The 7,015-nt window shown below is 44.0% G+C and overlaps 1 protein-coding gene across 2 annotated transcripts in view; it reads right to left on the reverse strand.

The window, feature by feature from the left end:
• The window catches only part of DAB1 (DAB1, reelin adaptor protein), a 705,788-nt gene that overhangs the window by 451,143 nt on the left and 247,630 nt on the right, over positions 1-7,015 (reverse strand). The window contains exon 1 of one of the 2 annotated variants that reach the window (XM_027852805.1): positions 622-667. The exons of the other annotated variant lie outside the window; for it this stretch is intronic. The gene's annotated coding sequence lies outside the window, so the exon portion shown is untranslated. Of the gene's footprint in view, positions 1-621; positions 668-7,015 lie in introns of those variants that run through there. 2 annotated transcript variants of the gene reach the window in all.

Below are 7,015 nucleotides of genomic sequence, written 5' to 3' on the forward strand. Positions count from 1 at the left end.
TGTGTGTGTGTGTGTGTGTGTGTGTGTGTGTGTGTGTGTGTGTGTGTTTTAAATAGGGGATGGGGAGAGGGAGGGAATGAGGAACACCGGAGTAATCTTTGGAGGGACCAACTTAGGAAAGCTTGGGTAGTGTGCAGAATGGCACGGCATCCTGAAGACACCAAGGACCCAGTTCGGGTAGCAGTAGGAGGCACAGGAGAGGAGTGGGGGAGCGTTGCTTTGAGAAGAATTCGATTCTTTGGAAGGTCGGGCATACAGGGAAAGACAGCTGGAGAGAGGCAGAGGTCTGGGATAGGAAAGTAATCAGACTAAGGGATGGTGGAGGGATGGGGGATGTTCTCTCCTCCACCTCTCCCCGTCCCAGTCCCCTGGTAGCCAGGTGTGCCTGCCAGCTGCGGAGAGCCGCCCCCAAATCTGGCAGCTCAGTCAAACTCCTGGAGCCGAGGCTGCGGGGCGTCCAAAGAGCTCAGCTCTCCTTCCCCGGCAGGGAGCCCGGCTCGGGGTATCCTAGTACAGAGTCCTTCCTTCCTTCCTTCCTTCCTTGCGCATTCCTTCCTTCCTTCCTCCTCCTCCTCCTCCTCCACCAGTCCCTCCCCAGCCTCGGGGCCAAGCCGAACTTACTTCCTAGGACCTCGCCCTGTGCTGTCCGCCGGCACTGTCCCCAGACCAGCCTCCCCCGGCTCCCGGGGATCGCCCTCCTGCGCTCGTGGCAGCCGCCAAGTACCCGAACCCCATGCCCGGGACAGCGGCGGCTGCGGTGGTGGCGGGGCTCGGACCCTGGCTCGGGCTCGGGCTCCGGTTCCGGCTGTCTCTCTCTCGCTCGCCGGCCCGCGCACCCTCCTGCGGCTCCGGCTCCGGCTCCGGCTCCGGCTCGGGCTCCGGCTCCGGCTCCGGCTAGCTCGCTGGGTTCGCGGCCAGCCCCGGCGCGCGCCGAGCGGCTGCTGCCATCGTCTCTCCGGTGCCGTGCGTGCCGCGGGCTGGGCGGCCGAGAGCCGAGGAGGGCGGGCAGGGGAGGAGGGGGGATTGGGGGGAGGAGAGCCCCCTAGCCCCCCTCCTCCCCATGCGCGCGGGCTTGCCGCCCCCCTCCCCCTTTCCCCGCGCTCCCCGCCCCCCACCCCCCGGGGAGTGGGGGGCTAGAGCTGAGCGGAGCGCCGGCCGGCCGGCGCTCACCTACCTGCTGCTGCCGCTCCTGCGGCCCCTGGCGTCGCCGCCGCTGCTGCCGCCGGCTCACCCGCTGCCCACCCGCCCGCAAACCGCGTCGGCGGCTCTGCCGGGAGGCTCCTTGGCATCGTCGCTCTGGCCCCACGCGGTGCGCGGGGGCGGGGTGGGGGGGGCGCACGGAGCTGGGGCGGGAGGGGGCGCTGGGGCGCGGGGATCGGTACCGGATAGAGCCCTCGCGGGGCAGAACACCGGAGGGAGACCCCCACGCGGCTGCTGTGCAGCCTCCGAGTCTGAGCTGAGCCAGGCTCCCTGCCTTCCCTGGAAGAAGCCACGTGGGGGGAGGGAGGATAGAAAAGGGGGGGGGGAACCCCTGACAAACCCTAAACACGGAGGAGAGGGGAGGGAAGGCGCTGCGAGGACCGTGCCTTTTGTGAGGCTACCCTGTGCCCCCGGGCTCCTCGGCAAGGGCTGGAGGGGCTCACACAGTAACCGGTGTCTTCCTCGGCTCCCCGTTCCTGCCCCCCAACTCCCGGACGCCCCTCGGGTTTTCCAAGGGTTGCCTTGGCTGGCTGGCGCTTTTGTCCAGACTCTGCACCTATGAGAAACAAGGACCCTCTGGACTGACGGAAGCTTGGGACAGATTCCACAGCAGAATGCGGGCTTTCCTTTCCTTAGGCCCACTCTCCTTTCCCTCATTTAGAGGGGGAGGGGAGAGCTCTTCCTCCCGCCCCCTCTCCACTCCGAGGACTCTAATCACCTACTCTTTGGCTCCGACCCCCCAGACGCTCAGCTTCGGGCTGGTTGTACTGCGTTTACCCCTGCACTGCAAACTTTGGGGGTGGGGGTTTCTTCAAAAAGAAACATAAAATTCCCCAGTTGGAGCGAACCTCATACATCACCATCCCACTGACTAGACCGAAATCCCTCTACAACAGAAATAACAATTGTTTAACTACAAGTTCCATTCGATGACTCCCAATGACGGGGAGCTCACTACTCCCCAAGGTTCCTCTGTCCACTTTTGGAATACCTTCCTAGTTAGGAAGTTCTCTCATGAAGCTGAAATATGGGTCCCTTCAACTTTGACTCCACCTGTTTACTAATTCTTGTCATCCTCAACCGGCGCCCAGCAAAGTTAACTCCCCACCCCTTGGGCATTAGACTGTGAACTCCTTGAGAGCAGGCAGGGACTTTCTTCCCCCTTTCTTTGCATTTCCTTAGCACATTGCCTGGCACGTAAATGCAAGTTGAGTGACAGATTGGGTGTGGTACAGGAGGACCTGGGTTCGAATTGAGCCTGTCATTTAGTGTCAAGATAAAAATTGAATGACTATAGGTAAGTCATTTCCCCTTTTTGAGCCTCAGAGGACGAATCTGTAAAATGTCAATAATATTTATAGTGGCTACTTAAGATTTTGTGTGATTGAAGTTCATTTGAGACAGTGTGTATAAAGTATATTACAAGCTTCACAATAGCATAAAATGCCGCTGTTCTTTTCTGTATATTTGATGAAATTAGGATAGAAATCATTTCTGGAATAAGTCATCCTATTGTTATCCTTACAGGTGTAAAGTTCATTATACAGTTGAGCGGGTGAATAAAATGATGGACTTTCATAATTCAAAGAAAGTAGTGGGAGTGAAACATCTTCTATAGGCTCATTCAATCATTACATACTGGGGAGAACTCCAAGGATAGCCAGGGTGATGCGGGTGGCATGTAGGCATCTCATGCTTTTCCTACATAATTGTGATATCTTCCCTCAAGGAGCTCTATGTTTTGAGAATTTTTCAGTACACTTGTTGCTATCTTTTTTGTTTGGTCCTGTCCACTTTTTGTGATCCCATTTGGGGTTTTCTAGGCAATGATACTGGAGTGGTTTGCCATTTATTTCTCCAGCTCATTTTACAGATTAGGAAATTGAGGCAAAGGCGTTAAGTGACTTAACTAGGGTCACACAGCTAATAAGTGTCCGAGGCCGGATTTGAATTCAGGAAGATGTCATCCTGACTCCCGGTCTAGTACTTTAGCCACTGTGCCACCTACACTTAGTTTGGAGAGTATGAGTTTTTGGTACGCAAATAGTTGTTTTTAAAGTTCTTAAAGTTTTGTGTAGCAATATGGTATCTGAGAAGTTGGGAGCAGCTGCTTTACAATAATTCTTTGTGTCCAGTAATTTATCTGTGGAATTCACAGGGATATTTGGGGACTGGTATTTATAATTTGGGGATCTGTCTTCTATTGGTTCATGAGCAAACTTTAGAGGTTTAATTCTGGTTGATCTTGTCTTTCTAGATATTTGTTAGATGTTACATTTTTCCAATCTGGAGTAACATTGCAGTTTCAATGATCTCCTTACTACATCAACAACAATCAATAAATAAAGATTTTTTTAAGTATGAACTTCTTTGTAATTTTTGTTGGCAGTCATGTGATCTCATATAACTATCAATAATCCTTCCATTTTTATAAACAAATACTTCAGGTTCATTCATTTGTTTGATTCTTCTTTGTTGGATCTATGTCTGACATCACACACCAAGGGTCTTTTAGTTCCGCTGGCAGATCTTAGCCATTTTAGAGTCTTAGTCTGCAGGTAAACTACTTTAGGTTATGTTCAATAAGTATATAATGCTTTTATGTTGCTGCTATGATTCTTTATTATAGCCTTATAAGAAGTTCTATATGTTTTTATTCTCTTGATCATGCTGTCTGAGATCATCCCAGAGTTGTTATTATGGTTATCTAATTCCTTTCATATTTTTATAAAGTTAATATAAAAGCAGTCCAAGGATAAGTTATCATGTTTCTATTATCCTTTTTAAATATTTAATATTCATTTTCCTATTGCACAGATGGATAAAATGATTGGGATGTAAGTTTGTCTTGCTGAAGACTTGTTGAAAATATCTTGGTACAACTTCAATAGCAGATAGGACAAAAGGGTGACATCCTGTTTCTTGGTCCCTCATTATTTTAAACTCTTCTACTAGGTTTCTATATTTTTAAAAGCTTTTCTTTTTATGTAGTTTGGGGATTCTTTGTACTCAGTATAGCAATACCTCTTTTAAAGGTTATTCTCAACTTTTATGGACCAATATTATATCAAAACAATTCTATCTTTAATAACATTCTGGTTTCAGGATAGATAATTTGAGGAATTCTCAAGGATGTTTTAGTTTGTTTTGTTGTAGAGGGATGTGTCAACTGTTAGTTTATGAAAAAGTGAACCTCTTGTAATTTATTCTTTTTTTCCCTATTTTTTGGTGAGGCAATCGGGGTTAAGTGGCTTACCCAGAGTCACACAGCTAGTGACTGTTATGTGTCTGAGGCCGGATTTGAACTCAGGTCCTCCTGACTCCAAAGCTGGTGGTGTGATTTATTCTTGTGACTATATCTTTCTAGGTATCTAGTAGATGCTAAATCTTTGTAGCCTTCATTGATACTTTGTGGTTTCCACTGCTTTGTTGCATAATCTGCATTATCTATATGCTCAGTCTCCTTAAGGCGCATTGCTGGAGTTTCTGATGGCAATATCCATATCCTGAATGGATATAATCCTTACATTTCTATAAACAAATCTGAATGACTGGTTTGGCCTTTTAGCCAACATATCTGTTTACAAATTGTTGATTGGGTTCATGTGGATATTGTCCATAGAGATGTTTTGATTCTACTCTTTGATCTTAGATATCTCTCAGACTCTGTCTAGAGATAAGCCATGTTCAATTACATTCAACAAATCCAGTGGCATATACTTATGACCAACCTTTATTGTTGCTTTCTAAAATGAAGTCTGTTCCAAAAATATTTCTAAAATTTTACCCAGTTTGTCATCTTCTATGAGAATATCCATTAGATTGTAATGTTCTCAAGGGCAGACACTATCTTTTGCCTTTTCTTTTTTTATGCCTAGCAATTAGCATGTTGTCTAGCACATAGTAAGCACTGAGCAAATGCGTATGGACATTTATCAAACCTTATCCTCCCTTTTGACAAGGAAACTTTAATCTTTCTGTATTACATTGAGATAATGAACCCTGAGTTTCATATATTTTTGTTCAGATAAAAAACATTTATATTTATTGTCATCCAGTCGACTTTGGCAAAAGTAAACATTAACATGAATCTTCCATAAGCATTAATTATTCTAAATGTATTCTTCCTACTAAACTTTGAATTCAGGATAAGAGTCAGTCCCTAACATATTTAGTTTCAGCTTTATTTTTGATATCCATATGCTAAATATGTCCTATCTGGAGGTTATTAAGATTCTTTATGGAAAACATTTCTTGTTTAAATATTTAGAGTATATTTTAAGTATCACCTTCATTCATTAGTTCAATTTGACTTCTGGACTCGAGCCTAAAGCTTTTAGTCTCAATTCTTCCTTGACGCACATTAAGAATTTTGAACTCATCAAGTAGAAACAGCATTTTGTGTGCTTGGAGAAAATATCCATGAGCCCTATGCCAAAGAAATAAAAGAAAAAGGAAAAAGACATGTATATACAAAGATATTTATAGTAGTCCTTTCTGTAGTAGCAAATGATGAGAAATCGAGAACGTGCCCGTTCATTGAGAAATGGCTTTAAAATTATGGTGAGGGAATACGATTGTACCTTAAAAATGATAAAGAAGATGGTTTCAAAGAAGCCTAGGAAGACTTGTATAAACTGTTGCAGAATAAAGTGAGCAACTGTGAAAAACTTAAAAACGCTGATCACATTGATCACCCATGATTCCAAGGTCCAATGATGACGTATGCTACCCAACTCCAGACAGAAGCAATAGACACGGAGCAGAAGTTGTACAGCTACGTAAACATTTGTGTAATATAAATATACATTTATATCTATATCTGTATATATTACATACCCTGAGTACGTCACTTCTTCGTAAATAATGCTTACAGTAAGCATCATTTTTTTTTCTCCCTTCAAAATAATTCTTCCATTTTTGTAAACCAATACTTCAGGTTCATTCATTTGTTTGATTCTTCTTTGTTGGATCTATCTATGTCTGATTGGGGGAAAAAAAGAAAAAGAAAACCTGAGTAATAAAAACTTAGTCTAGCAAAAGAAATTCTGGCAATCTACAAACGTGTCCAGGTTTTCTTTCTTTTTTTCTTTTATTGTGAATAAAAGAGGTTTGGAGGAGGAGAAAAAAATAAATGTTTATTAAATTAGAAAAATAAAATTTGAAACAAAATGCAGTAAAATAAAATAAAATAAAATAAAAAAAAATAAGAGAAAACATCCATGAGATGGAACAGCTGCTTAATGTACTTTGAGGAAGTAGATATATAACTTGATGCCATCCATGAAGATCAAGGGATTCTTTGCCCTGAAAGCCATGTTCATTTCTATATGGAAATAATGATATTGGACTTAATGTTAGGCAGAACCACAGTGGTCTTCAATAGTCTCCCTCAAGATGCCACATTTTATTTCCAGTATTCTTGTGGAATGTGACATGTTTGAAATAGAATATAGTTTTCCATGCGGACATCAAATGCTCTCGTGTTCTCGCTATGCATGGAACCTTTTATTCACATGTTTGTAGGACATGATTAAGACAATGGCTCAGTCAGAGGTTTTGTGATAACTAATAAAGACAGCATCAATATTATGGCATTTTCAGGTGGCTTGTTCAATAATTGCCAAATTGATCAGGAGTTGTTCTTTATTTCCCCAAGGCACTTTGGTACACTCCCTTTGCTCTTCAGTCAATATCTATTTCTTTCTCTTTCTTTCTCTCTTTCTTTTTCTTTCTTTTCTTTCCTTCTTTCCTTCCTTCTCTTTCTTTTTCTTTCTTTCTTTCTTTCTTTCTTTCTTTCTTTCTTTCTTTCTTT

The sequence above is a fragment of the Vombatus ursinus genome, unplaced genomic scaffold (assembly GCF_900497805.2).
Source record: "Vombatus ursinus unplaced genomic scaffold, bare-nosed wombat genome assembly UNPS02009824.1, whole genome shotgun sequence".
Lineage (NCBI taxonomy): Eukaryota > Metazoa > Chordata > Mammalia > Diprotodontia > Vombatidae > Vombatus > Vombatus ursinus.